Source organism: Bos grunniens, chromosome 12, assembly GCF_055505025.1.
Source record: "Bos grunniens cultivar Pamir isolate PY7600 chromosome 12, Bosgru_T2T1.0, whole genome shotgun sequence".
NCBI classification, from domain to species: Eukaryota; Metazoa; Chordata; class Mammalia; order Artiodactyla; family Bovidae; genus Bos; species Bos grunniens.
In genome coordinates, this window is record NC_141176.1 from 35,131,823 (window position 1) to 35,138,867 (window position 7,045).

Genomic DNA, 7,045 nt, shown 5'->3' on the forward strand with positions numbered 1-7,045 from the left:
TACTTGTGGTGAGTTACTATATTTTGCTCTTCTAAACAATGATGCAATGAATAATCTTTTAAAAAACATTGTCTCCAATTTTTTTCCAGTTTTACTGAGGCATAATTGACATATAACATTGTATTTGCTTGAGTGCCACATAATGATTTTGATATATGTATACCCTGTATTGCAAAGGGATTACTATAATAAATGTAGTTAACATCTATCACTTTATATAGTTACAATTTTCTTTTCTTATGATGAGAACTTTAAAGATCTGCTGTCTTAGCAACTTTCAAATATACAGCATGGTTTTGTTACCTATAGTCATCATCTGTACATCACATCCCAGGACTGTTTATCTTACAACTGAAAGCTGGTACCTTTATACCTTCTCACATTTCCCCTACCCTCCATCCCTGCCTCCAGTAATTACCAATCTGTTCTATGTTTCTAGGAGTCTGTTTTTTAAAAATTCTACGTATAAGTGAGATGGTACAGTATTTATCATTCTCTGTCTGATTTGTTTCACTCAGCTAAGGTCCTCAAAGTCTATGCATGCTGTTGCAAATGACAGGACTGTCTTCTTTCTCATGGCTGAATAATTCCGTTGTGTATCTACCACATCTCCTTCATCCATTTGTCCACTGATAAGTGTGCATAAGAATTTCTCTTTGGTTCTCACCAACACATATCTTTAGATTTTTTTAGATGAAAGTCTTCCTAACAGAGGAGGAGGCAATGGCACCCCACTCCAGTACTCTTGCTTGGAAAATCCCATGGGCGGAGGAGCCTGGTAGGACACGAGGAGGAAGAGTCGGACACGACTGATCGACTTCACTTTCACTTTTCACTTTCATGCATTGGAGAAGGAAATGGCAACCCACTCCAGTGTTCTTGCCTGGAGAATCCCAGGGATGGTAGAGCCTGGTGGGCTGCCGTCTATGGGGTCGCACAGAGTCGGACACGACTGAAGCGACTTAGCAGCAATAGCAGCTTCCTAACAGATGTGAGGTGACTTTTCATTTGTTATTTCAATTTGCTTCTCCCTGAGCATCTTTTCATATACCTATTGGCTGTTTGTATGATTTCTTTGCGAAAGTATCTACTCTAGTACTTTGCCCATTTCTCAGTTGGGTTGGTTGGTTATTTATTTATTTGGCTACTGAGCTCTTTGATTTCTCTATGTATTTTTGATATTAAGCCATTATCAGAGGTATGCTTTGCAAATATTTTATCCCATTCAGTAGGCTGCCTTTTTATTTACCTGACTATTTTCTTTGCTGGGCAGAATTTTTTTTAAATTTAATGTAGTCCCATTTGTATGTGTGTGTGTGTGTGTGTGTGTTGTTTTTTTTTTTGCTTTTGCTTTTATTATCTGTGCTTTTGGTGTCAAATTAAAAAAAAATTTGCCATGAATGTCAAGAAGTTTTTTCCCCTATGTTTTCTTCTAGGAATTTTATTGTTTCTGTTCTTACATGTAAATCTTTAATTGATTCTCTTTTTATTTATTTATTTTTTATTCTTACTTTTTATTTATTTTTTATTATTTTTTTAAATTAAATTTATTTATTTTAATTAGAGGCTAATTACTTTACAATATTGTATTGGTTTTGCCATACATCAACATGAATCCACCATGGGTGTACACGTGTTCCCAATCCTGAAGCCCCCTCCCACCTCCCTCTCCATACCATCCCTCTGGTTCATCCCAAGGGAGCTCCAGCTCCAAGCTTCCTGTATCTTGCATCGAACCTGGACTGGTGATTTGTTTCTTATATGATATTATACATGTTTAAATGCCATTCTCCCAAATCATCCCCACCTCCCTCTCCCATGGAGTCCAAAAGACTGTTCTATACATCTGTGTCTCTTTTGCTGTCTTCCACACTGGGTTATCGTTACCATCTTTCTAAATTCCATATATATGCGTTTGTATATATATTGGTGTTTTTCTTTCTGGCTTACTTCACTCTGCATAATCAGCTCCAGTTTCATCCACCTCATTAGAACTGATTCAAATATATTCTTTTTAATGGCTGAGTAATATTCCATTGTGTATATGTACCACAGCTTTCTTATCCATTCATCTGCTGATGGACATCTAGGTTGCTTCCATGTCCTAGCTATTGTAAACAGTGCTGCAATGAAAATTGGGGTACACGTGTCTCTTTCAATTCTGGTTTCCTCAGTGTGTATGCCCAGCAGTGGGATTGCTGGGTCGTATGGCAGTTCTATTTCCAGTTTTTTAAGGAATCTCCACACTGTTCTCCATAGTGGCTGTACTAGTTTGCATTCCCACCAACAGTGTAAGAGGGTTCCCTTTTCTCCACATCCTCTCCAGCATTTATTGCTTGTAGACTTTTGGATCACAGCCATTCTGACTGGTGTGAAATGGTACCTCATAGTGGTTTTGATTTGCATTTCTCTGATAATGAGTGATGTTGAGCATCTTTTCATGTGTTTGTTAGCCATCTGTATGTCTTCTTTGGAGAAATGTCTATTTAGTTCTTTGGCCCATTTTTTGATTGGGTCATTTATTTTTCTGGTATTGAGCTGCAGGAGTTGCTTGTGTATTTTTGAGATTAGTTGTTTGTCAGTTGCTTCATTTGCTATTATTTTCTCCCATTCTGAAGGCTGTCTTTTCACCTTGCTTATAGTTTCTTTTGTTGTGCAGAAGCTTTTAATTTTAATTAGATCCCATTTGTTTATTTTTGCTTTTATTTCCAATATTCTGGGAGGTGGGTCATAGAGGATCCTGCTGTGATGTATGTTGGAAAGTGTTTTGCCTATGTTCTCCTCTAAGAGTTTTATAGTTTCTGGTCTTATGTTTAGATCTTTAATCCATTTTGAGTTTATTTTTGTGTAAGGTGTTATAAAGTGTTCTAGTTTCATTCTTTTACAAGTGGTTGACCAGTTTTCCCAGCACCACTTGTTAAAGAGATTGTCTTTTCCCCGTTGTATATTCTTGCTTCCTTTGTTAAAGATAAGGTGTCCATAGGTGCATGGGTTTATCTCTGGGCTTTCTATTTTGTTCCATTGATCTACATTTCTGTCTTTGTGCCAATACCATACTGTCTTGATGACTGTGGCTTTGTAGTAGAGCCTGAAGTCAGGCAGGTTGATTCCTCCAGTTCCATTTTTCTTTCTCAAGATTGCTTTGGCTATTTGAGGTTTTTTGTATTTCCATACAAACTGTGAAATTATTTGTTCTAGCTCTGTTTAAAATACTGTTGGTAGCTTGATAGGGATTGCATTGAATCTATAGATTGCTTTGGGTAGTATACTCATTTTCACTATATTGATTCTCCCGATCCATGAACATGGTATATTTCTCCATCTGTTATTGTCCTCTTTGATTTCTTTCACCAGTGTTTTATAGTTTTCTATATATGGGTCTTTAGTTTCTTTAGGTAGATATATTCCTAAGTATTTTATTCTTTTTGTTGCAATAGTGAATGAAATTTTTCCCTTATTTTCTCTATTTTCTCATTATTAGTGTATAGGAATGCAAGGGATTTCTGTGTGTTGATTTTATATCCTGCAACTTTACTATATTCAGTAATTTTCTGGTGGAGTCTTTAGGGTTTTCTACGTAAAGGATCATGTCATCTGCAAACAGTGAGAGTTTTACTTCTTCTTTTCCAATTTGGATTCCTTTTATTTCTTTTTCTGCTCTGATTGCTGTGGCCAAAACTTCCAAAACTATGTTGAATAGTAGTGGTGAAAGTGGGCACCCTTGTCTTGTTCCTGACTTTAGGGGAAACGTTTTCAATTTTTCACCATTGAGGATAATGTTTGCTGTGGGTTTGTCATATATAGCTTTTATTATGTTGAGGTATGATCCTTCTATTCCTGATTTCTGGAGAGTTTTTATCAAATGGATGTTGAATTTTCTCAAAGGCTTTCTCTGCATCTATTGAGATAATCATATGGCTTTTATTTTTCAATTTGTTAATGTGGTGTATTACATTGATTGATTTGTGGATATTGAAGAATTCTTGCATCCCTGGGATAAAGCCCACTTGGTCATGGTGTATGATCTTTTTAATGTGTTGTTGGATTCTGATTGTTAGAATTTTGTTAAGGATTTTTGCATCTATGTTCATCAGTGGTATTGACCTGTAGTTTTCTTTTTTTGTGGGATCTTTGTCAGGTTTTGGTATTAGGGTGATGGTGGCCTCATAGAATGAGTTTGGAAGTTTACCTTCCTCTGCAATTTTCTGGAAGAGTTTGAGTAGGATAGGTATTAGCTCTTCTCTAAATTTTTGGTAGAATTCAGCTGTGAAGCCATCTGGACCTGGGTTTTTGTTTGCTGGAAAATTTCTGATTACAGTTTCAATTTCCGTGGTTGTGATAGGTCTGTTAAGATTTTCTATTTCTTCCTGGTTCAGTTTTGGAAAGTTGTATTTTTCTAAGAATTTGTCCATTTCTTCCATGTTGTCCATTTTATTGGCATATAATTGCTGATAGTAGTCTCTTATGATCCTTTGATTTCTGTGTTGTCTGTTCTGATCTCTCCATTTTCATTTCTAATTTTATTGATTTGATTTTTCTCCCTTTGTTTCTTGATGAGTCTGGCTAATGGTTTGTCAATTTTATTTATCCTTTCAAAGAACCAGCTTTTGGCTTTGTTGATTTTTGCTATGGTCTCCTTTGTTTCTTTTGCATTTATTTCTGCCCTAACTTTTAAGATTTCTTTCCTTCTACTAACCCTAGGGTTCTTCATTTCTTCCTTTTCTAGTTGCTTTAGGTGTAGAGTTAGGTTATTATGGTATAAGAGTTCAATTCCATTATTTGCCAGGTGGATACTCAGTTTCTTCAATACCACTTATTGAAGAGATTATGTTTCTCCCATTGTACATTCTTGGTGCCATTTTCAAAGATTAGTTATATGCATATATTAGTTATACATGCATCAGTTTATTTATGGGGTCTTATCTCTGTCTCACTGTTCTGTGTGTCTATTTTTATGCCAGTACATTACTATTTTGATTACTGTATCTTTATATATACCATATAAGTATACAATGGTGTATATTGTCACCCTGCTTATTTAACTTATATGCAGAGTACATCACAAGAAACACTGCCCTGGAAGAAGCACAAGCTGGAATCAAGATTGCCAGGAGAAATATCAATAACCTCAGATATGCAGATGACACCACCCTTATGGGAGAAAGTAAAGAGGAACTAAAAAGCCTCTTGATGAAAGTTTGACTTAAGCTCAACATTCAGAAAACTAAGATCATAGCATCTGGTCCCATCACTTCATGGGAAATAGATGGGGAAACAGTGGAAATGGTGTCAGACTTTATTTTATGGGGGCTCCAAAATCACTGCAGATGGTGATTGCAGACATGAAGTTAAAAGACGCTTACTCCTTGGAAGGAAAGTTATGACCAAGCTAGATAGCATATTCAAAAGCAGAGACGTTACTTTGTCAACAAAGGTCCATCTAGTCAAGGCTATGGTTTTTCCAGTGGTCATGTATGGATGTGAGAGTTGGACTGTGAAGAAGGCTGAGCGCCGAAGAATTGATGCTTTTGAACTGTGGTGTTGGAGAAGACTCTCGAGAGTCCCTTGGACTGCAAGGAGATCCAACCAGTCCATTCTAAAGGAGATCAGTCCTGGGATTTCTTTAGAAGGAATAATGCTAAAGCTGAAACTCCAGTACTTTGGCCACCTCATGCGAAGAGTTGACTCATTGGAAAAGACTCTGATGCTGGGAGGGATTGGGGCCAGGAGGAGAAGGGGACAACAGAGGATGAGATGGCTGGAACGTATCACTGACTTGATGGACGTGAGTCTGAGTGAACTCCGGGAGTTGGTCATGGACAGGGAGGCCTGGCGTGCTGCAGTTCACCGGGTCGCAAAGAGTCGGACATGACTGAGTGGCTAACTGAACTGACTGATATATAGTTGGGCCTCTGAATCCACCATTCCACATCCAGGGATTCAACTAATCAGGGATCAACAACACATATTTTTTAAAGTTTCAGTTCAGTTCAGTTGCTCAGTCATGTCTGACTCTGTGACCCCATGGACTGCAGCAGGCCAGGCTTCCCTGTCCCTCACCAACTCCCAGAGCTTACTCAAACTCATGTCCATTGAGTCTGAATGTTAAACTTTAAGCCAACTTTTTCACTTTCCTCTTTGACTTTCATCAAGAGACCCTTTAGTTCTTTGCTTTCTGTCATAACGGTGGTGTACTGCATATATGAGGTTATTGATATTTCTCCAGGCAAACTTGCTTCCAGTTTGTGCTTCATCCAGCTGGGCATTTCTCATGATGTATTCTGCATATAAGTTAAATAAGCCAGGTAACAATATACAGCCTTGATGTACTCCTTTCCCAATTTGGAATCAGTCTGTTGTTCCATCTTCAGTTCTAACTGTTGCTTCTTGATCTGCATACAGATTTATCAGGAGGCAGGTCAGGTTGACTGGTATTCCCATCTCTTGAAGAATTTTCCACAGTTTGTTGTGATCCACACAGTCAAAGGCTTTGGCATAGTCAATAAAGCAGAAGTAGATGTTTTTCTGGAACTCTCTTGCTTTATCAATGGTCCAAAGAATGTTGGCAGTTTGATCTCTGGTTCCTCTGCCTTTTCTAAATACAGCTTGAACATCTGGAAGTTCATGTTTCACATACTGTTGAAGCCTGGCTTGGAGAATTTTGACCATTACTTTGCTAGTGTGTGAGATGAGTGCAATTGTACGGTAGTTTGAACATTCTTTGGCGTAGCCTTTCTTTGGGGTTGGAATGAAAACTGACCTTTTCCAGTCCTGTGGCCACTGCTGAGTTTTCCAAATTTGCTGACATATTGAGTGTAGCACTTTTACAGCATCATCTTTTAAGATTTGAAATAGCTCAACTGGAATCAGCTCCACTAGCTTTATTCATAGTGATGCTTCTTATGTATCATCACTTCACTTCACATTCCAGGATTTCTGGCTTTAGGTGAGTGATCACACCTTTGTGGTTATCTGGGTCATGAAGATCTTTTTTGTATAGTTCTTCTGTGTATTCTTGCCACCTCTTCTTAATATCTTCTGTTTC